This window comes from Phocoena sinus, chromosome 8 (genome assembly GCF_008692025.1).
Source record: "Phocoena sinus isolate mPhoSin1 chromosome 8, mPhoSin1.pri, whole genome shotgun sequence".
Classification (NCBI taxonomy): Eukaryota; Metazoa; Chordata; class Mammalia; order Artiodactyla; family Phocoenidae; genus Phocoena; species Phocoena sinus.
Genome location: NC_045770.1, coordinates 5,911,376 through 5,934,734, shown reverse-complemented (window position 1 = coordinate 5,934,734; position 23,359 = coordinate 5,911,376).

Sequence of the window (23,359 nt, the reverse complement as noted above, 5' to 3'; positions counted from 1 at the left end):
GATTGTAAATTCCTGGTCACAAGAGATTATATCTCATACATATTTGTATACCTTAAAACCCCAATAAATGCTCTCAGTAAACATCTATGAAGTGGTCAAGCTGTTGTGACTATTTCTCTTAACGTTAGCCATGTCCGGGAAGGTATATTCTGTGTTAGGGCATGATGTCTATCTTACCAGCAGGCAAAGAGGAGTAAATTGCTGTGGTCCAGCACGTGGTCGCTAGAAAGTGAGATTGGCATAGAGTAAAACAATCCTTTGTGGGTAGCTGGCTCAACTCCCATCCTTGTGTGTCACTTGCCAAATATTCCATCACCTTCTGAAGTGATATGAGCCTATAAGGGGTCCTGGGTTTGGTGTCCAAGTTATTTTATGACTGACCGACTGATTTCTGACGTAGTACTTCTATGGAGGATGTTGTTTCCCAATATTTCCTCCCCATAAAATTCTTTGAGTAGATAATTTGCATTTGAACTTCTGGGGCCTTTCCCCCTTTATTTATATGTTTAGTTAGTGAGTGAGCTAGTTAGTTAAACATAGCTTTGTCACACGACACAAAGATAAGCATATATAGACACCTCTGATAGAATTTGCTAGCATATGTTCACAGTTATCTCTAAACTTTAAACCAATTTTGATTTTCCTCTGACATTTCAAATTACTTCAGAAATGTTGAATTCTTTGTTATCGAGGGAGACTGTATTGCAGGACCAAGTTTCACCTAAGATCAGTAGACTGGGAATCACAATACTTGAGGTATATTTCCTTCTACCCCTGATTTGCCGTTATCCTCTAGTTTTGGAACACTTTTGCTCATTTCTTACCCTAAACTTTCTAAAAAGGATCCACGATTTATATCATGGTGTCTCTTTGAGCACTTGACCAAGAAGGCATTTTTTTGTAAACGATTGATCAGCTTAGAATCATCCTCCCTCAGCAGTAGGTACACAAAGGCAGAGAAATTGAGCAACTATCCAAGGTTACCTGGAAGTATTGACAAAACCAGGCTTCATGCTTTAATCCTGTGCAGCCCGGTGTTTTTCCACCAATGGTCACTATCAGTGAGTTATGAGGGGATACGTAGGCTCTTGGAAGAGTAATCAGGCCAGCAGCCTGATTCAATACCACCCACCTTCGTTTCTCTGTCCTCATTCTCAAGTGTTTTGAGAAAATGGTTTAAACTTAAGTCATATGATGTAAAAGGTTCATAAAGAATTTTTGTTATTTTAGTTTCAATTTGTCCTCAAATGCCAGCAGCAAGAACATCCTTATGAACAACCGGCCCTAGGACTTAGATAGGCCACCAAGTAGCTGGGGTGAACCAAGCTGCTATGAGGCTTCTTGGCCCATGGAAAGATGCAAAACCTACGCATGGTAGGTTGAAACTTCAGAGATGTCTCCCAACCCTGAAATGGTTTGCAGGTGCTTGTCTCAAAGATGAGAACAGATAATGAATAAAACATGCCTGGAGCTTTGTGTCCAGAAAATGTGACAAGCTTTAATCTGATGGCTTCAGGAATAAGATGAAAAATGGGTTTCAGCTCATCTGCAAAGCTCTTAACGAATCCAAGATGCTGTGGCTGGTATGGCTGCTTATGGACTACAGTTTGCCCCAGGTTTATGCGGGGACAGGGAGAGCAGTGGAGGTGGAAGAATCTGGAAGAGAAAGGAAGAGGAAAAAAAAGAGAAAAAAAAGCACAAACTGAGTTCTGGCTGGAGGTGGCATGTGGAGCTTCAGACTGAGAGCTCTCCCCCGCAATCTCATGGAAGACTAAATCTGACCTTTCTTTTTGAACCAGAAGCAAAGAGACACAGACTACTCTGCAGATGAGTATATTTTATAAATAAACGCAGATTTATAGACGCTGATGTTTTGGCATCTGTATGTTATCAGTGATTCCACTTTTGCTTTGGGTGGTAAACATAGAAGCATCCCTTACTATATTTTGGTCTCAAATTGAACATTTAGTGTTAAATCATCTTTCTGCTACATAAAAAGCTATGCTTACACGTGTGGAAGGTGAGATAACCTTCTATGACTATTTTTTTCCATAGGAAGTTATCTTATTTCCCACAGGTGCAGGTGCAGGTCATTAAAGAGAAAGATGGATTGGCGTGCAAAGTTTAAATGTCCTTCGACTGTCACACTTTCAATATTTCTATTGAAAGTTCAGTTGTGGTTTAGGGAAAGTCCAGTAGGTGTAGCTGCAACACTGCTCTATGCCAACCCAGCTCTCTTATCGGCAAAGCTGGTCTGGAACCAATGTGGACTCCACACTGCTTTGTGAACCATGCTGTCTGTACTCTCAGAGAAGGACACTGTCTCATTCAGAACTGTTGCTATCGTCAAAGGAAAGCTAGTAAATTGGGACCCTAATTCAATTCCTCATAGTTTGAAACCTGCAGGGAGGTGTATAATCAAGTTACTAGTTAGCACACACACTGAAAAGAACAAGTTGGTAATGGTTCCCTCGTGATCTAAACTGGTACGTGCGGCTTTGTGAAATGCCAACCCATCCATTCATTGACTCTTATTTCTTCAGCACCTACAAGGTGACAGGCTCTGTGGACACCACGATGTATTTATATCACGGGCTCTGTCATTGTGACTCTTCACTTCCATATACTAAAATGTATAACGCTTGAAGAAAGTACCTAATATACAAGTACAAATTTATTACAATAGTGGGATAACTCCAATCTTCACCATTTATTCATTATGTTATCTTAGGAAATTCACTTTGCTTCCTTGAGCCTTTTTTTTTTTTTTAATCTTCCCAAAAGATCGCAGTGGAGGAAAACAACATGATATACACGAGAGTGTTTGATATCGTGCTATGCCAATCTTATTTTTTTATTAGTAACATTGATCATGATGAAGAATGGTCTCATGGCTTCTATCTAGAGCTCCTCACAGTAGATCAACCTGTAAAGTGAGGGACCTCCCCTCTGTGCTCTGTTCATCAACTCCATTCCATTCTGTGCATACACCTCTGTAGTTTTGTCAGTCTGTACGTTCATAACTGACTTTTTCTCGTCAGTCTTACTATAAACTCTCATGGTCAGGAACTCTAAGATATTTATCTCCTTTGCCAAAACATCTGGTATAATGTTTAGCACATTGTAATTGCTCCATAAATGTTTATGAAATAAATATTGTTGAATAAAGCACAACACCGCATTTTAAAGAGAATGTTTCCATTCTATTTATCCATTTGTTTCTGGATTTCATCAAACCAGATAACAGTATAATATCCAGGCACTTTGGGGAAATTTGGCATCTCTGTAATACTTCAATACTTTCCTAATTTAGCACAAACCAATCAAGACACATTAAATAAGAACAACATATGCTCACGGTAGTACGTTATGTTATGAGAGATAAATGTTATTGCATCACCATCAAGAATATTAATGCTTGAAATGAGAAATAGTGCTTATAGAGAGGAAGTTAACTACAAGAAATGTGTGGAAAAGAGAGCTAGCCATCAACCAAAATTCAAGCTTCTGCTTCTTTTTTAAAAAAAAATATTTATTTACTTATTTATTTTGGCTGCACCAGGTCCTACTTGCGGCATGCGGGAATCTTCATTGTGGCCTGTGGGCTTCTTATTTGCGTCATGCATGCGGTTATCTAGTTCCCCGACCAGGGATGGAACCCAGGCCCCTCCCTGCATTGGGAGCATGGAGTCTTAGCCACTGGACCACCAGGGAAGTCCCTTCAAGCTTCCACTTCTGTAGTTCAGAGTTGCATTAAGAAGGCGGTATCCAGCCAGGAACTACATTTCTCATCATACTTGAAGAAGAGGCTATGTGACCAGTTCTTTTCCAATAGAATATAAGAAAAATGAAAATTTGTCACTTCTAGGCCGAGGTGCTTTGGTGTCTCTGTTCTATTGGATGGATGTGGAAGACTCTAAGGCCTTGGGGCAAATTGTAGGAGAGTATGATGGAAGGAATCTGGGTTCCTGAATCACCTTTTGGAGGAAAGACATCAAATGGCTGTAAACCCGCACTATGTCATGAATAAGAAATAAGCTTCTCTTGGGTTAAGCCACTGAAATTTTGGAATTTACCTGTTATAGAGTGGCTAGCATTATCCTCACAAGGCACCACATGACTTTCAAATGAATGGGGCTAATATCAAACACTTTGAATTCAGAGGAGGGAATAGTCACTGTGCGATCAAGTAGACTAAAACTTCCGATAGATGAAGTTGGAATTGAGACTCATAGAACAGGAATCATACCCCATGGGAGAAACTACACAAGCAAAGATGCTAAGGCAGGAGATTGAAAATGGACAGAGAAGAAACTGAGCAGATAAATTGTACCAGAGGGTCCTGACTCCTAAGGCTATCACTAAGCCTTTGATTATTCATCCAGTCTTTAGCTTGACTATTGTCTTTAAGTTTCTATGGGTTGCAAGCTATTAGATCCACCTCCGGCAGGTGTCTTATTACAACAATCAGACGATTCATTCTCCCAGCAAAGCCAGCCCTAGATCTGAAAGAGTCAAATCTTGCCAGCTACAAAGGAACATAAAGCACTTGGTTAAAATTTATGTTTCATTTGCAATTTCTGGTATTACTGAAGGTACAATCAGACCTAAGTGTGAGAACTCAGAATCACATAGTAAAGCTGGGATGGAGCAGGCATTTTCTGCTCTGGTTTCTTTTAGAGCTGGCATCAAGAGCTGAAAGATTTTGTAGTTGTCTTTGTGGATTTCCTACAACTCTTCCATGAGGGCAGAGATGATGTATTATAGTGTCTGTATTCCTCTCTAACCACAACCAAAACTTTGACCTTAATAGAAACAAAATTGTAGGTAGAAAGTAAGGACAAGATGGGATGACAGAGCTCATATAATTTAGCATGCTGATTTTGTATAGGGTCATTTATTTTCCTCATTGAGAACCAAAGATTTATAAGTGGTACATCCCATTAAAGACTAGAGGAAATCAAATACCAAACTCCTATAAAATATTAAATGAGTTGGTTTTCCCTATGTTGCAAGTGACAAACTAATTTAAGGAGGAAAAAGAAAGGAATGAATGATAAGAATCCTAGAATTTCTCTTAAAATCCAGGGAGAAGAATAAAGCTAGTCTTTGAGAACAAGTGAATAATCTGAGTTTTTTTCTTTTTTCTCTTTGCCTATTCATCTACTTTGTTCTTTTGTTTTGTCCAGAATTGTTTTCTCAGTTTCCTGGTACATACCATGGGAAATTGCTGCTGCTAAGAGATCTCAAATTTTTGTCAATTCAAGAGAATAGACAGACAATTCTGAGTTGGAATCTCTTAGTCCCTATTCCAAACACAGAGGAAAGAATCTGATTAGAGCAATGAATTTTAGCCAGACAAGCTCATTGTTTGGAGTGGAGCTGGGGTAGTTCATGGAAGAGAGGGAGAGACAATTTCCAGAAATGGTGAAGTTTATTATATAGACAAACTAATGCTAAGTGACTTATGCAAGGAAACACCCAGCTAGTTAATGCAGAAAAGAGAACAGAATACCAAGAGGCCAAGTGGCTTACCCTGGGAAATACAGCTCGTTAATGGAACAGACAGGATTAGAGCCAGCTCCTTAATCCAGGGGTGGTAGTTGTTTATTAAATATTTCTTTCTCATCATTTAAATCCTCAAGGGAGAGTCTTTCTCCCTGAAACCATTCTAGAAAGGAATCTGTCTCAAATGTTCAACTCTTGGCATATATTTCCCCCTGAGATCCTAAATACCAACCTCCAGGGTCATTTCAGACAATTATTTGTTCCTAGGGACTGTTCTTTCCCTCTCTGTGTTATGTAGACACTGCGTATATTGTTCGACACAGATGGTCTCCTGTCAAAATGATTGCTTGCTAGAGTTGTCAAGGCAGATGCCAAAAATCGTACAATTTGGTACAGATGATGCTCTGGAAGGGGAAAGGCACATTCATCACTAGGTTGAATTCACACTGCCTTAATTTGCTAAAAAAAAAAAAAAAAAAAAAAGAGTGAATCCCAACTGCTAGTCATAGTTTGCCATCTTTTGGAGTTTGGATTCCCCAGGCCAGTGGTAAAGTAGTTGAAACAACAACAACCTAAGTAGCAAAACTGACATTTCTGTTTCCACCCCAGTCATGATGAGTGACACCTTCAAATGTCTGAACCCAAAAGCTTGCATCGTTACCTTAAATTTTAAAATATCTTCTCCAAATGATTGCATGTAATCTATTGAATTCCATAGAACTTGTGTATTTAAATGATGATCAAATGATTCCTGTAGAGCTGCAGGCCAGGTTGGACCAGGGGTGTTGTTGGTTCTCAGCAGCCCCTCTTCTACAACCCCCGAGAGAGATTCAACATTAACTAGTAGCATAATAACGCGATCGCCTCTCCAAAGTCCAATCGCCTCACATAATTGGAATCTGAATTGTCGCCGAAGGGTTTACTTTGATCCTAAAATAATATCCCTTCTGACCAAACTTCTTGATACATATAATTTGTTATTACTCAGTTGTAATAATAAGTGGAATGAATCAGGAGAAAATATCTCATCCGTATTTAATTTAGAGGCTAATGTTGAATACTCTTAACCAGCTTCTCTCCAGAATAGATAATTTTGTTGATGTTCTTTTGTATTTTCATTGCTAATCAACAAGTCTTTTGCTATCTGTCACTGGACTGATACAGTTAGGTATCCGAACACAGTGGTAGATTGAGGCTAATGTTATTGATATTTTGCAGTTTGAAGGTTTATATAGTCTCCCTCAAATGGAATCTTTTAAAAAGATTTATTTTATGGTCATGAAAAAAATATTCATTTTAGAAAATCCTGAAGATAAAGTAAATTAAAGCTAAGAAAATTAATGTCACCCAGAATCCCCAAACCCAAGAATAACCACTCAGAATATTTCGAATATTATTTTTTCAATTTATTTGTGTGTGTGTGTGTGTGTGGGTAGAACTTTTCTTTCTCCTCTTCTCTCTTACCCGTGCCCCTCTCACCCAGGTGAGAAGGGTTTTGAGTATGATAGCTAGGGGTGGTCAATGTTGGCAAAAAAGAACTGCTTGTTCCCTTTGTGGATAATTTATTCTTAAAAAAAAAAAAAGCCTATGAAACCTAAAACCCTCCCAAGCAATGCAGTGCTCCCCCTTCAGTATGAGCCAGGTATAGCATCCAGAAAATCAATTGCTGCATGCCGTTCCTCTAGGATGGGGCAGGACTTCCAGTGTGAGAAGGGAAAGATTAAAAGAAGAAGGGATTCTTGGATGTGAATCCCCTACAGGGAGAGTGCATCCTAGGACTGAAATATATAAGTAAAGAAAAAAAAACAATAAATAGGGTAAGTAAAGTTCTGGAAGTGCTATGAAGAATATATAATAGGGTAATTTTGACAGAGAGTAACTGTAACAGGAGAGGTTGTTTCATGTAAGATCAGAGAAGTTCTCCTTGACGAGGAGACATGAATTCAGACCTAAATGGTGAGAAAAAGGCAGCCACGTGGAAAGAGTGTTCATTGTAGGAGGAACCATAAATACAAATGCCATGATATGAGACTATTTGGGGTATGTTTTAAGACACCAAAAGCGAACGTGGATGAGTCAAAGTTAACCACAGGAGGAAGGGCAGGAGATGAGGTTGGGGACATTGCAAGCCCAGATAAGGAGGTCATAAAAAATTTGTTTTTTATTCAAAGTATATTTGGAAGCCACTAGCAACTGTTAGGTAGGGGAGTATGACGATCTGATTTAAGCTTTAGAAAGACCACTCTGGCCACTAAGTGTTGGAGGGACTCTAGGTAAGGGAGCAAATGTGGAGGCAGAAAACCTACTTCAGAGGTCATTGCAAAAATCTAGGAAGAAATAATCGTGGCTTGGGAAGGAGTGGTTGCAGTGAAGGTAATGAGAAGAGATTCAGAATAGGGTTTAAAATTATATCTGATTGATGAATTGGTTGATGGGATTGAGGGAAAGAGGAATCTGCGATAACTTCTAAGGTTTTGTCCTAAGCGGTTAGATGAATAGTGATGGCATTTACTTAAATAGGTACTAATTAGGGAAATGAATTTGGGACATTTGGGCAATCAAGTGTTCTGTTTGTGCCATGTTAAGTTTGATGTGCTGCTCAGACAGCTTTAGATATTCAACAGAAAGTTGAATGCAGGGGGCCACGGTCTTCTATTTCCTCGATTTCTGATCTCTTTTAAATTGAGACATAGAAGGTGAAAACAAGCGTAAAGTGTATGACACAACTGCAGCTTAGTCCCTGCCCTGCGGACCCCTGTCTAGAATGTCTAAGAAAATGCCAATTCAACCCTCTGAAAAGTATGTGTGAGTTTCACTTTTTTGGACTTCAGTTTGATACTGAATGTGGATGGCTTATGAAAGAATGTTCACTTATTCATATGTTAGCATGATACATCCCTTTACTCTCTGATATCCACTAATTAACCTCAAGTAGGAATAGACATTTCATCTAATATTTTAGTCTCTCTAAACTAGAGGCTCCAGATTAGAATCCATTTCTTTCCAGAAATTCCAATCCTTTGATTACTAACTTGGTATTTACCCTCAAATATCCAGAGCTACCAAATCTGGAAGTGCCTTTCATGACAAATGAATTGAAACCTATTGAATTTGGAAGTTCCCAGAGAGCCTGCCTTGATGAACTTTACTCAGGAGTGAAAACTTCACAGATCCTGTATCAGAAGGGAGGTCACCTAATCTGCAATACTGCCCGTGCACGTTGGGCAATCTGAGACCAGGGAGGTTAAACTGCCACAGATCTCACAGAAGAAAGTAACAGGTCCGTCAAGTCCTCATCCGGTGTTATTATCATTACCCTTCAGGATTATTGATTTATTCATCAGTCATACATTTTTGGAAGCTCCCTGAGTATTATACACCGGACCACCTGCTTGAAAATTTAAATAAATCACTAGGGTCCCTATCTTCAGGTCACTTAAGTTTAGTCAGTGATTTAGTGTAAGTAGAAAAGTTTTGACACAAGACATAGTAGTTGCTATAATAAAATAATGAACAAAATTACATAACATCCCCGAAGAAATTGAGGCTTACTCTGCCTTGGAGCCTTGGAAAATTCTAAACAGAGGTTGAAAATATTTACATTGGGTCTTGAATGATGGCAAAAGTTTGTCCAGGCAGGAAAGTGAAGGAAGAATACTTCAGAAAGGGGTAACAACAGAGAAATTCAGAATGAGTAGATCAACGTGCAAATGGGGTGGAATGGTGAGAAGTGAGATTGTACAAGCGAGTTGGGGACAGACAGCATAAGCCTGCTAGACCCATCTAAAGTGTTTGGAGTCTATCCAGGAGGCCAGAAGAAGGCACGGAGCTTTTAAAGGAGGAGGGTAACATGCTCAGATTTGCTCAAGCTGCTTTGGCAGCAGAATTTAGATTGGGCAAGAGCAAAGAGAAACTACCGAATGGGGGTGGGGCTTTATATTCCCAGAGACGTTTATACCACATTGAGCTAAGCTGTCGCATTCTTGGAAATGTTCTTGTGCTTCTGCCATGTGTACCATCACAATTTTATTCAAGATCACATACGGAGAGCTAACTAGGCGTAAAGCCCCAAAGTAGGTAAAACATCGTCTGATATCTCTAGGAATTTTCCATCCTTATTGCACAGCCCACTGTCAAGGTAAAAAAGCTAAAGAGATTTGGAGTAGAGAGAGACAGCTATTGTGGGAATTAGAGCGGCTTTTTGAAGTAAATAAAATTTGACCTCAAAGGTGACGGATGGGTAGGGTTTTTGTAAGTAAAGGGACTCAAACATTCTGACCAAAATGTCCTTCCCACCTTTTCTACTGAACTGCAAACTAAAAGTAGAGACCAGAGTTGCTATTTATAACATGTCTCCATTTTCTTCTTAGAACTCAGAATAAAACAAGTACTTTACGGTGATGCCAACCTAGACTATGTCTCTATAACAAGCCAAAATTTCTGATTGAAAATTAGAGGAGGAAAAATACAATGGTTTCTGTTGGGCACGTGATAGTAAACAACACGAGTTGTATTTTCATTGCGTTGACTAGCTGTTGGGACAGGGTAGAAATTCAGCCCAAACGATTGACTTGGAGTTCTAAGGCCTAGGCATGCAGTAAACCTAATTTTAGAGAATTCAGCCAGTTTTTCCTTCAAGGGTTCCAACTAGCAGTCCAAAGCATAAAACGTAAAACCTCATTGTCTCTAGGTGTTTTGAAGTTTCCTCCAACAGGTTGGCCTAAATAGCTTTATTTTATTACATTTGTAACACAAGTCTAATTTCAGTTAATGCCAGAAATACAACCCAAATCCTAATTAACTAACTAATGAATACAGTAAAGCCTGCCCCATTGATAAATAATTCATTACATCCTATTCTCTACTGTGGGTAAATATTCCAGAGGAGCAATCTTGAAAAGAACATAAAGTTCTTGCGATTGCTCTCTTGGTTTTATTTCTCTGAAAAATACACTGTTGTCACCTGTTATATATGTGGTCACAAGCAAGCTCCTGACAGCATAGCTGGAAGGCAAAGAATGAAATTAACTGAGCCTTTTTGCAAAAGTTAAGGAAGGTGCTGATAGATAACAGCAAAGCCAAACCAGTTAGGAATGGACCAGGACAAGAGGGGCTTCTCTCTTAGTTACAAATGCATCTGGCCTGTGTCCATGGCTAGATCATATATCTGACAATATCCTCCCTTTTAATGCTTTGCAGATCCAAGGTATATTATCATACCCTAAGCCTGAACTCTCCAGGGAAATTATGTCAAGCCATAACCAAGGAAGTTGGATTGTAAAAAATCACCAGAGGAAACCAGCTGTCTCATATTCACTGTTAGGAAATGAGAAACCATGTACCAAAAGGTGGCACTGTGAGACTGCAGGATGATGACTAACCACGGTGCTTCATTCTCAAGTCTCCAGAAGATTCATGGTCAGCATTTACTCCTGGAGGAAAAAAAAAAAAAGAGACTAGAACTTGGCTTTATTTTTAGAACTTATCTCTGTGCACTCAGGGTGGACCTAAAGTTCTCATAAACTAATGTCCTCAGTCTATTATGCATACACTACGCATTCCTGATGTGGGCAGGAAACAAACTAATTTTTTAAGGCCTCTGTGCCCGAAGTATTCATTATTTGGATCTGCTGACCTGTGTGGTAGTGCTATTTTAGAAGAAGGGATCAAATCAAGATGACTTACCCTAAGAAAAAAGATAAGGTTTCTGCAAAATACTGAAAAACGGCCTAACAGGCAGTTGGAAATATTACTCTGTGCTAATATGACATAAAACTGAAGCCGTCATACAACTCTCACCTAGAATGTTTGAGATTACACCTTTTAAAAAGCGAGATCCCGTTGCTAAGAGTTGCTTAAAATGCGAGGAGGCATTCTTTGTCCACAACTAAGCTCACAAGCACATTTTAGAAGTTCTGCAGAGAGATGGAAAGGAAGAGAAGCCTCACTATGTCTTTGAATTTGTTTCTTGTTCATCTCTAACCAAGCGTTTCATGGAATAAACATTAAATCCCCGACTCTCATTTATGGCAAAGAAGAGCACACTGTTCATGAAACATTATTTCCTGAGCACCAAATATGTACTTTATTTTGTGTCGGGTGCGGAGAGAGAAACAAGAAAAGTAGAACCCAAATTCATTCTCTTTGAGCCAATTCCAAAAACATAAACTGACTAAGAGACCATGTGATATATTTTTGGTCATTACCGTGGTAGGATATCATGCTGTTGAATTGTCTGTCTCTTTTACAAACCCAAATTCTTGGTCTATTTAAATCCTCATAGTTTTTGTAACTGAAGTTCATGCAAATGTATAATCTCAGAGCTTGAAGGGACTTGGACAATAGCTAACATTTATTTCACTATAATTTGTTGTGTCTATAACAGTGCTATGTGCTTTGTATGCATTATCTTTTTAATATTTATAACAACTCATTAGGCTTGTCCCCATTTTACAAATAAAGCAATAGAGGCTCAGAAAAATTCAGTAATAAAGGACCAAGTCATGAATTTGAAACTAAATCTATACAATTCTAGAGCCTGTGCTATGCTACACCAACTTCAGGACCTGAAAAATCATCGTGTCCTCAAGTCCAACACTCAACAAATATATTCATTCAAATATGTATCACCTCCACTACATGCCCACCAAACGTTCACCCAGTCTCCAAACACAGGGGACTCACTCCCTTCTGAAGCAGGTCTTTTATCTTTCAACAATTTCTTTCCCCTAGGATAAAACTCAGATAGCCCCACTTTCAAAGAAGGGCAAACTCTTATTTATGTATGGATGTATGGATGGATTTATCTTTTATTTTTCATTGAAGTATAGTTGATTTACAATGTTATGTTAGTTTTTCTTCATTGAAGTATAGTTGATTTACAATGTTATGTTAGTTTTAGGTGTACAGCAAAGTGATTGTCATATATATATATGACAGAATTCTATATATATTTGTAACAAGCCAGATTATTTTCCCTTATAGGTTATTACAAAATATTGGGTATAATTCCCATCTTTGTATGGTTTCAAAATCAGGAATATCAGCTTGTATTCCAAGCAGGGTTGCCAAGTAAACCACAGGACACACATTTAAACATGAATTGCTGATAGATAACAAATGCTACCCCATCCTTACACTGAAAAATGACTTGTTATCTATCAGCGATTCAGATCTAACTGGGCATTCTTTATTTTTACTTCCTAAATCTAGCGACCCTTATCCATACAACAGCAAACCTATGTTTGTGGAGGGTATAAATGAGCACAATATTGTAGAGAATTGAGTTTTGAAAAGAAAAAAAAACTGTATTAAACTGTTTTTGAATCGAGGAGGAAACCAAGCCTTGTTCAAAACATCTTTTAAAGGCAAAGGACACATAAGTAATTAACAAAACTAAATCACCCCTGGTTGTACACAAATTCAGCTCTCCCTTAGGTCTGCTGCAGTAATGTGGTCTTGGATTTAATGTACTTAGCGATAACAGTGGTCTTCACTGGGGAATGACTTTACTTCACTCTCTAACATTTGTTTCCCAGAGGAAAGCTTTGCCGCTAACTTGGAAAGTCCCTCCTCCACCAACCACTGTCTCTTTGTCAACTTGCCTTGCTCGGTGTGGACCAAGAAGGCTCCATAGATCCTACAGCTCTCCTTTGGACACAGCTTAGTGGCTGGTACAGTGGAGAGTTGTTTCAGATGAAGACCCTGGCCCGGAATCAGAGGCTTCCAAAAGTAAAACTCATTTTCCTTCCTTCAGAATTCCCAAATAAAAATACAAGATGTCCAGTCAAATTGGAATTTCAGATGAACAACAAAAAAATGTTTTAGTATAAATATGTCTTATGTATTGAAGGGGTCACATTTATACCTAAATATTATTCATTGTTCATCTGAAATTCAAATTTAACTGGCACTCTATTTTATGTGGCACCCCTATGTGGGAGCAGTGGGAGATGCACGCTCTCTTCAAGAGGGAGATGTAAAACAATTAAATGATTAAAACAAAACAAAATGAGCAAAACCAATAGCAACAAAGAAACTGCAACAGCCCCATGAGAACTAGCCTGGATAGATCTCCTTTAAGCACGCTATGACTTTCCAAGTGCTCCTTCCAAGTTGGGCTCTTGCTTCATGTTGCCTCCACGTGTAAAACTGCTCCTCTATCTGGAAGCCTTCCCCCACTTTCTCAAAGTCATGTCTAACCTCCTCTGTGGCTTATCCTTTCACTAAACTCAGAAGCAGATCCATTTTTTATGGGACCTGAAGTATAGACTGGGGAGGGTGCTCTTTAACACCAACAAAAAACAATATGCAAAATAAAAATACAAAATATAATATGAAATTAGGTTCCAAGGTAAATTATTTCTTAGAATAAGATATTTATTTGGAAAATTTTAAAAATTGGCAAATACCACAAGCATCATATAATCTAATATATTAGCAAGTTGCCTGACACAAGTTTATAAGGCATTTTTTTGGCTCTAGTCTCTTTGCTCACCTCTTCAGAGGATAACAATTTTGTATTATATTTTTCTATAGAGAGAAGAGAAAGACCACGCAGTCTTTCCTCTAGCATGAATAATTGATTATTTGTTTAAAAATTGAGAGTTGAGGATTGCTGTCAAGTTGGAAAATCCTCTGTGAGGTTTTTCTTTGTATATGACCTATCAAATTCCAAGGAATTTTAAGTTTTCTTATGCATTGACTATTTATAAATTATATTTGAATTGAGACACTCATTAACAACTACCCACATGTGGACTTCTCATGGCAGGCATCATAGGACATGTCCACACAGGAGAAGACCTCTATCCCAGCACCCTCATGCGTGGTGCTGGTGAGCTGGCAACGTAGGCAATAGAAGGATTTCTGGAAGTCATTCCTGTACCAGGACTGCTCACCATGATTTAACAACACACAGGAGTCACTGTGAGACATATTCTGAACATACCTCACTAAACCCAAACTAAATACATCCCCTACTCAAACACCACTGAGGCAGATGTCCAAAAGTGTCCAAGGCACCCCTCCACAAACGAGCACAAGAAGAAAGGTGATGCGGTGGAAGCCAAACAGAAAGAGACGGTTTAAAATATCTTACAATAAAAATGTCTGGGGCTTCCTGGTGGCACAGTGGTATGAGAATCTGCCTGCCAATGCAGGGGCCACGGGTTCAAGCCCTGGTCTGGGAAGATCCCACATGTCGTGGAGCAACCGGGCCCGTGAGCCACAACTACTGAGTCTGCACATCTGGAGCGTGTGCCCTGCAACAAGAGAGGCCGCGACAGTGAAAGGATCCGCGCACCGCGATGAAGAGTGGCCCCCGCTTGCCACAACTAAGAGAAAGCCCTCGTACAGAAACAAAGACCCAACACAGCCAAAAATAAATAAATTAATTAATTAATTTTAAAATGTCTTATTATTGCACATTTTACCAAAATATACGAGCATGTGAACACATTGGTAGGGTTCATCCCAGAACCTTGTGTGGCTACAAGTGAAGGGCCTGAAGCTGATCTTCACAAGATACATTAAATCCATTTCCATCCAGATCTTTGGCAGCTAATATGATCCATAACATTCACTTTGCACTTAGCCTGGCAGCCTTGTGTTAGAAATAGTTGTAAAATCTTGCCGTTGAGATTACAGGTCCTTTTGAGGGCAGAAATCATGAGAGTTTCTATTTTATTTTTCTTTCTGTGTTTGATGTAGAGCCAGTCATTTTCAAAATGTGTGCATATATGTGTACATGTATTTCTGGATCAAGGTACAGGTTATATTACAGGTCACCAGGCTGATTGTCCCCTCTTATATCTGCATCTCAAATATCAGTAGGGTGAACAAGCTCCCCTTCAAAACCTGAACTTGGAGGGAAACTTCTAGATTGAAGTCCCTACTTTATCCTGTTAATGGCTGTGCCTTTAACCTTTCTGTCTCAGTTTCCACATCTGAAAAATGCAGCTGATGGGCCTGGTAATAGCCTCCCAATATTCATTCCAAAATATTATGAGGAGCGAATCAAGCACCTGGGTATGTAAATGACTATACCACACTTGGTGTTCAGGCTTAGTTTCCTCTGATGAGAGAAAAAATGACATGGCACTATTAACGAATCACAAAAATGTTCTCTTTGTGTTCCATATTTTATAAAACAGTAAGAAAAGAAGGAACAGAGTCATGTAGCTCTTTGTTGGAATTTTCAGGGAGCATTATGGTAGAACTTAAAACCAAGGGTTAACTGAAGTGTTGCAGAATGCTAATTCCCAGGCCCGAACATGCTGTTGCATCAGAATACTTGTGGATGTAGGTGTCATTCTGATGATCAGCCAGGTTTGAAAGTGGCTGATTTAGATGGAGGATACATTGAGATCTCCTGGTAGATGTTGAAGTCTTAGCTAGTAGACATGTACCATGATCATTCCCTCTTCATCTTTTTCTCCATGTCTTCCTCCTCCAGCAAGGAAAGACCACAACTCCCAATGCCAGTACTGTTTAGTTTCTTCATTTCCCCCATATTATATTCTGACCAGCCAGAGGATTTAAGAAAATGAAAAGTTAAAAAAAATTTCTGAGATTCAGGCAAAGTCTACATTCACCCATCCGTTCAACCACCCAGTCATCCTCGTCAGTATTCACCGAGCATGCTGTTGATCTTTATATAACTTCTTAGGTGTCAGTCTGGTCTTGAGTATGGGTCTTTGAAAATATGCCATGCATCCACCAAAACTGGTCTACTATAGGTATTAACAACTCCCAAGCTTCTAAACCCAACTGACGTTCTTCAGTTCTCATTGTATCTGATAATTCCACAGCCATCCAGCAGAGCTAATTTCCCTTCCTGATACATTTCTTCTTCTTAGGCCTCTGGGATTCCACATTCTCCTGGTTTGTCTCTTATTTCTCCAGATACACTTCTTCCTACCAGGTCCTCCTCCAATTTGACCCAAAGTTGGAATTCTTCAACCCTCAGTCTCGAACCTCCTTCTCCTCCTAGTCTATACGTTCCCTCAAAATGACGTATTGCACTCTCTTGTTTCCATCTCTATGACAGGAATTCAAAATTAGTATCTCCCACTCTGCCTTTTCTCAGCTCAGTAAATTTCATCTACATATACACAGTTGCCTAAGAAAAAAGACAGAACATTCTTCTTACCATTATCTCTCCCTCCCCACTTTCAATCTACCACCACATCCTACTGATTTTTGCCTCCTAGGTATCTCTCTAAACCATCCCTTTCACTTTACTCTCACCATCTTCATCCAAACCTAAGCCACAACCATCCGTCGCATGGATTCCAACTCCTATCTTTGCTTCCTCTCCTTGTTCTCCCGATCTGGTCTCCATTCTCCATGGAGCAGATAAAAAAATGTCTACAGTTTTAAAACATATTATCTCTTCTCTTTAAAAGCCTTAAAATTAAGGGTTAACACTTAAAAACACTTATTTTCAGTTTTTATCGAGATATAACTGACAAAATTATGAGCTCTTGAAAGTGGACATCTTGATGGATGTCCACTTTCAAATCTACACATCTTCATAGATGTGTACATTTTGAAAAGATCCCTCCCATCTAGTTAATTAATACATTCATCACCACGTATACGAACATTCCAATTCCACTCTCTTAGCAAATTTCATTGATGTACTACACTGTTATCAACTATAGTCACCATGTTCTCTATTAAATCCTCAGAGCTTATTCATCTTATAGATGAAAGTTTGTAGCCTTTTGCCACCTTATCCCTTTCCCCCCCACACTCCAGCCCCTGGAAACCACTTTTCTACTCTCTTTTACTGAGTTTGACTATTTTTTTAGATTCCACATATAAAATCCATAATAGAAGACTCAAAGCCTTCATGTATCTAGCTCCTTCCTGTTTCCAGACTTCCCTGGACCACTTCCCACACCTCCTAAAGCTGTAGCCACGCCGGCCTTCTCACAATTCCAGGAATTCACCAAGACCTTTCCTCTAAGCTGCCGTCCCCTCCGGATAGAGTGCCTTTCCCCGGCTCGGGAGCTAATCTGTGCTCATTCTTCAGTCTCACATTTAACACCTCACCCTCAGAGAAGCCTCCCCTGACTCCGATACTGTACTTCCCTCTTAATACATATCCATCACTCCTACATTCATGTTTTTTCTTTGTATGATTATTTATTTAATACGTTTCCCACTTGACAGCAGGCTCCATAAAAGCATGGAAAATATATATTTGCTTGCCACTCTCTACTCAAAGAAAACGGGCACCTACTAAGTATTCAGTGAATACAAATGAATTCGAATGAACTAACACACAAAATGAATGGGGGAGAGAAGAGCCATTCCACATTTGTGACTCTTTCTCACAGTACTATATGTTTGACTTGTGTTTTGAGATGATGCTGCGTTTTCTTTCCATCTGGGGTAATTCTCCCAGGTCCGATTATCCCTGAGCTCCCCAGCTTTTTCTGCAGCTCTGGCCAAGTCGCTAGGTTTCCCTGAATGTTAATCAAGCCGTCTGGAAAATAGGGCATGAAATTGTATGTCCCTGACTAGCAGCAGATGTGGTAAGTGAGCTGAGCTGCATTTCCGTTCAGTAACTAATTGCACACATGGTACTACATGGAGAAAAAACATTATAAATCAATTAAGTTATTATAGTAACACTGTCCTCTGTAAATAGAGAGCTAGACTTTGGGTTGGGAATTGGGAGCTAGGAACGCCTGATTCTCCTTGCAGTGACCTTGGATAATCACTTACTTCTTTACATTTCATTTGTCTCATCCCCATTCACGTCTCCAGGAAGATTCATTTACTGATACTTGTTAAGGGTTTTGACTCCCTGGGTTGGAAGGTGGGATATTACTGGGGGAGGATGGTGGTTTAAAGTTCTTACTGACGTAAAACACTCATGCAAGTATTTGATGTTCATGCTGTCATCAATACCCAAGGTCAGAGCTGGTTGGTGTCTTGGGCCAGGGTGACAGGAGGAGGAAGAAGTGAAGGGACAAGGTAGCTGTGAAGTTGACAATGTCCCCAAGTGCCCAAGGCTTGGGCAATATTAACGTGGGCAAAATAGGAATCAAGTGAGCCTGGGTTTGAGGGGCAAGAGGAAGAGAGAAGTGGGGAGGTTGCAAAAGGCACCTAATATTCTCTCTCCTTCTTCCTGCCGTCCTTGTTTTGGCTTTCATGGGAATTGGGCTTACAGAGAAAATATCTGACTGCGCTTCTAGAGATAAAAGTCTCAAGCTTTTTAGCCCATAGAAGAGGGGATATGTGAAAGAAGCCAAGACTTTTATTAGAGAGAAGTTGAAATTATTTTTAAGTAGGTAAATATGGATTCTAGAAGCAACCTCTGGAAACCATTGTGTAATGTTCAGGGAGTTTGTAGGAGATTTGCAAAATTCATCTGGTTAATTTAGATGAGAATATTGCCATTGGGACTAAAGTTGCTGCAGGCATTTGGTGATACACTTTGCTCTCATTCTGCCTGTGTTGATTTTGTTTTGTCAGAGAGTTGTCCTCAATTCTGGTTGTGTCTTAGAATGACACGAGAAGCTTTTAAACCTTAGCGATGTCCTCATGGTCTCTGGAGGTAGGACCTGGGCATTAGCACTTTTAAAAAGTGCCCCCAGGTAATTCTATTAGGCAGCAGAGTTAGGAGCAGAGAACTGTAAGGAAGCTCTTAAAGGCAGGAACTCTGTCTTACACTTAAATATATGTGTATATTACACTATTGAACCCCTAGGTGTTAATATCCATTATCTCAGTGTAATACTCACAATTTATCTCCTCCATGAGGTTGGACAAGCTGTCTGAGGTTGGTCAGAGAGGGACAGGTGGACTTGGAACTGGGGCAAGCTCACCTGGCCTGGAGGCTCAGGCGCTAACATCGTCTCTTGTCTGCCTCAGTCCCTAAGCCCAGCTCGTGGCACAGTGAAGACACTCACTAAGGATCATGTTGCTGATTAAGTAATTGAGGGGATGACCCATGTTCAGATACCACAAGGAATCTTACGGCACCCACACTGTTTAGATAAATACAACCCTAGACAGAAATGGAGCCCCAGAAATCTCAGTCACCGCCCATACTCACAACATAGCATCTTGTTTCCTTCTAATACATTGTCCTTTATTCAGTGTTTATCTGGGTGTCAGGACCACAGCTGCCGTCTCTTTATAGACTCAGGCCTGGGTCACAGGGTGGGGAGAAAACAATGACTGTTTTACTTGTCTGGTGACAGATATCCTGTGCCACTTTGCACTGCTTGTTGCAAATGTGATCCCATATCCTGTGACTATCCCTCTGGGCTTGCATCTCCCGCACCACACAGGGGCTTCAGGGATGTCTGCAAAACAATCTGTGTTCTGACCTCAGCATCACTGGGCCCATAAATCATATGAGGCAGCTCACACTTCAAGCAGTGGCCTAGGGACATGGTGGGATCAGGGGGCAGAGACTAGAAAAGAGTAGGGGTGGAGGCCAGGGGCAGGGAGAGGAAGGTTATGCTGAGAAACAATGAGAGACACAGGGAGCTTTTTATTCTATAAAGAAATGGGCTGTTTCCTAGACGTCATAATCCTATCACGAGGTGGAGATTGCAGGAGGCCAGTTTTGCGGGCAGCGGGTGTCAAGTCAATATTTTATCATGAATGATGTGCCTCACCAACATCATTCCCTGTAAACAACTTCTGAATAGGGGTATCCTGTCCAGACTACAGATTAACCAGCTAATACTTGAGAAATGGAAAAAGCCCAAGCAACAATTCCTTATACTTTAATGATTCCTGACAAAGCACGATAAACACATTCATTCATTCATTCATTCAGTAAATGGTTGTCCAGCTACATCTCTGTGCCAGGCACTGAGCTCGTTGTTGGAGACAGCAGCCTGCAAGACCAACTTTATGCATGCTTCCCTGAGCTTACGGCCTAGTGAAGGACATAGACATTGAACCAAAAGGACAGTGTGAGGAGTATTGTGGGAGGGAAAGAACAGGAACGTGTATTATATCAATTTTTTTTTAACTTTTTATTCTATATTGGAGTAGAGTTGATTAACAATGTTGTGATAGTTTCAGGTGTACGACAAAGTGATTCAGTTATATGTATACATGTACCTATTCTTTTTCAAATTCTTTTTGCAATTAGGTCATTACAGAATATCAAGCAGAGTTCCCTGTGCTATTTTTACACAGATCTTTTTTATTAAGTTCATTGTAAACTTCACTATTAACTCCATCTCCTATTGAAAATCAGAGGGGTTAGGGTGGCATACAAAAGTGAAAGGATGGAGCCAGGACTTCAACCTGCGTATTCTGGAATTCTTGTGCGCGTTTCACTCTGGAATCGTTACCTCAAAGCACCGTCAGCTTAGCTGCTTCCCAAGCTTCTGTCCTGAGACCCAAGATAGCTTCCGTCACAGTGAACGCTGTTCTGTGGCGTGTCAGCCTTCTGGTTCCACAACAAGATGTCCGCTGGCTTCTCAGCCCAACATCTAATGTGACCCAAGCCCAATAAACAACCACAATTTGTGCAATGAAAAGAGCTACATAGAGAAAACCAGAACCATGGAAGTGGGTCAGGCCCAAACTATCTTTGTACCATGTGGTTCACTGAAACCTCAAATTTGCATCTTGCTGACATCTAACTCCCTCTTGAATACAAGCATTTGTTTTCTTTTTACCATTTTTAGACACAGTTTTTTTTACTGTTAAAACATAAAATTTATCATCTTAATCATATTTAGGTGTACAGTACAGTGGTGTTAACTATATATAAATTGTCCTATAATAGATCTCCAGTATTCATCTTGCAAAACTGAAACTCTATACCCAATGGACAAAAACTCCCCTTTTCTCCCTCCCCCAGTCCCTGGAAATCACCATTCTACCTTCTGTTTCTAAGAGTTCAACTATTTTAGATACTTGTGACAGTATTTGTGGTTTTGTGACTGGCTTGTTTCACATAGCATAATGTTCTCAAGGTTCATCCATGTTGTAGCATATGACAGAGTGCTATTCTTTTTAAAGGCTGAACAATCTTCCATTATATATATATATATATATATATATATATATATATGTATATATATACACTCCACATTTTTTTAATCCATTCTGCCATTGATGGACATCCAGGTTGCTTCTACCTCTTGGCTATTGTTAATGATGTTGCAGTGAACACGGGTGTGCAAATATCTCTTTGAGATCCTGTTCGCAATTCTTTCAGATATATATCCAGAAGTAGGATTGATGGATTGATAATTCTATTTTTAATTTTTTTTGGAAATTCCATAACTGTTTTCCATAGTGGTTGCCCTATTTTACATTCCTTCTGACGGTACACAAGGATTCGAACTTCTCCACATCTTAGCCAACAGTTGTCGTTTTCTTTCTTTTATTTTTTTTTTAATTTTTATAGTGGTCATCCTAATGGGTGTAAGGCGATATCTCATTGTGGTTTTGATTACATCTCTCTGATGATTTTTTTTTAATTTTTATTTATTATTTATTTTTTGCCACGTTGGGTCTTCGTTGCTGCGTGTGGGCTTTCTGTAGCTGCGGCCAGTGGGGGCTAAACTTCATTGTGGTACCCGGGCTTCTCATTGCAGTGGCTTCTCTTGTTGCGAAGCACGGGCTCTAGGCACGCAGGCTTCAGTAGTCATGGCACGCGGGCTCAGTAGTTGTGGCTCGCGGGCTCTAGAGTGCAGGCTTAATAGTTGTGGTGCACATGTTTAGTTGCTTTGTGGAATGTGGGATCTTCCCTGACCAGGACTCGAACCCGTATCCTCTCCATTGGCCGGTGGATTCTTAACCACTGTGCCACCAGGGAAGCTCTCTGATGATTTTTATTGTTGAGCATCTTTACTGTTACTATGCTTGTTGGCCATTGTATATCTTCTTTGGGGAAATGTCTACTTGAGTGCCTTACCCATTTTTTAATCAGATTTTTTGTGGGTTTTTTGTTGTTATTGTTGAGATGTAGAGTTCTTTATATATTCTGGATATTAACCCCTTAGTGGTTATACAGTTTTCAAATATTTTCTCTCATTCTGTAGGTTGCCTTTTTATACTTGACCATTTCCTTTGCTGTGCTGAATTTTTTAAGCTCGATGTAGTCTCGTTTGTTGATTTTTGCTTTTGTTGCTTGTACTTTTGGTGTCATATCCAAAAATTCATTGCCAAATACAATGTCATGAAGCTTTTCCTACCTGTTTACAACTCATGTTTTTAACAGGAATGCATTTATTCTTAGACACACTCTTGGCAAGTTGAAGCCAAAGTTGTCATAATTTTTCACATGATGTAATAAAGCCTATTGTATCTATTTTTAAAGTTATTATTTGTTAACTGTCATATAAAGATTATGTCCTTCCTCTCTGCACCATTTTAGGTGAATATAAGTCCATGTCCCTGTTTCAGGTGGGGTTTTGTGATGTATATACTTAGCACTATACCCTATTTTATTTACACTTCATGTTAAAAAGAACTAAGCTTTCTTTTTTTCCTGACGAAAGTCATGATTTGTATCTGTTCAAAGTCCTACACTGGACGGTATTCAACTGGCATTCCTGGACAAAAATGACCTAGCATTAGCTTGTGGTTATGGCTTTCGAGCTTCTTAAAGCAATGGAATATTTTCTTCAAAAAATATGACACAGAAATCTCATTACACTGAACCCTACATATCTACACGGGGATGTCTGGTTGAGATGAAAGTAGAGGTATCTGATTCAACTCTGCCATCACCCCCTCAGAATTCTGAGAACCCACAGACTGTGCTTCATAAACCCTTACTCCAAAAGAGGATCAAGACAGACCAGATTGAAAATGGAATGCAGAAGGGAGAAAGGGATGAACACTGGACACT